This window comes from Pinus tabuliformis, chromosome J, assembly GCF_031772625.1.
Source record: "Pinus tabuliformis cultivar Carrire ecotype Pingquan chromosome J, CPIR1, whole genome shotgun sequence".
In the NCBI taxonomy this organism is placed as follows: Eukaryota; Viridiplantae; Streptophyta; class Pinopsida; order Pinales; family Pinaceae; genus Pinus; species Pinus tabuliformis.
Window position 1 is genome coordinate 1134131382 of NC_142295.1, and position 1440 is coordinate 1134132821.

Genomic DNA, 1440 nt, shown 5'->3' on the forward strand with positions numbered 1-1440 from the left:
AAAAAATAGTCCCTTTTAAGCTGCATCAGATGGTGAAGTTAACAACATGAATTGTGCATTATGTTTATGATCCAGTGAGTCGAGACAACTTTGAAACTACTCAAAGAAAAGTGTCTACAGGTTGTGTGCTTGAAATTATTAAGATTCTAAAGCTCTTCATTTCAGGCATAAATGTTTCAAAAGGCGCCATTCGGATGAATGAGCTTAAGCATGATCTTTGCCTATCAATGTAAGCAAAAAAATCCTGTTAGTCTCCAGAGGTTTCAGACGCTATTGCATATTCCAAAGTCTTGTTGGTCCTCTTAGCATATGCCTCTTTGATATGCTTCATGTCAACTTCCGCACGTGTTACAACCACCCGTGTTAGTGCATCTTCATCTGTCCCGAGTTTTTCTATCGCTAAGCGCAAAACCTTTGTGAAGTGTTTTTCAGGACAGCAAATACACTTGATCACAACTCGCACTGCATCTTGGAAATCTTCAGCCACGTCTTCTTCGAGGGACTTTTTGTACCGAATATGATATGCTTGCCTCACCATCAATAGTTCAGCCGAAGATCGAGCACTGGAAATTTCTAAAAGCGATATATTCTTTCCATTCCACTTCTTTATTGCATCATGAGATATGACCGCATCACGTTCAGCTGGATCTAGTACCCAAAGGAATACAGCTTTCTCAAAGTCACTTGAAAGCTCAGATTCCAATCGCTTCAAGAGATCCTCTTCATACAGTTGAAAATAACTTTGACGGATTACTTTGCGTTGTGCTGCAGTTCTATGTCCTAATATTTGTATGATTGACTTCTCATTTGTGCTCTTTCCAGATATTTTCCTCCATAACTACAGCAACTTCCCTACAAACTCTGTTTTTGCTCCTATCTCTGCGAGGCCTTTTACAGGGAGGGGGCTTCTCTTCACCCATCCTTAAACTAAGTGATTTACCTGCATTGACAATACTATGCACGTCATTTCTGGTGGTGGTGTCCAGGTTGGAAAGGTAGTTTCTTTTTGTGATGATTATTGCTCTTAATATGTGCACTGTATGTGCTGGACATTAAGTCTCTATTGCAGAGAAAGAAATCAGTTTTGTATATCGCTCATTGATTTATTTGTGTGCTGACCTAGAGCTGTATTGAATGCAACGAAAACTGTGATTTAAGCTGCCTGAATACGTTATGATGCTGCCTGAAATACGTTGAAGCTGTTGTTTTAAATAAGTCTGTATGAGGCCTGAATGGTATACGATCCAATGGTATAGTGATTGGTTTCAAATACACTTTGAATAGTTCGAATTCCATTTGCAACCGAGATTCTGTGCTTCTCTTCCTATAGTTGGATCCGATTTGATTGTTGGTGCCATTCATATGTTTAATGCTTTGCTGAGGTTGACCGCTGTAAATTACAGTTCAAAGAATGCCCATGACATGGTGTTATAATTATTG

General features: G+C 39.2%; 1 pseudogene; it reads right to left on the reverse strand.

The window, feature by feature from the left end:
- Positions 1-247: 247 nt before the first annotated feature.
- On the reverse strand, positions 248-967 carry LOC149231073 (annexin-like protein RJ4 pseudogene; annotated as a pseudogene).
- Between the last annotated feature and the right edge of the window lie 473 nt (positions 968-1440).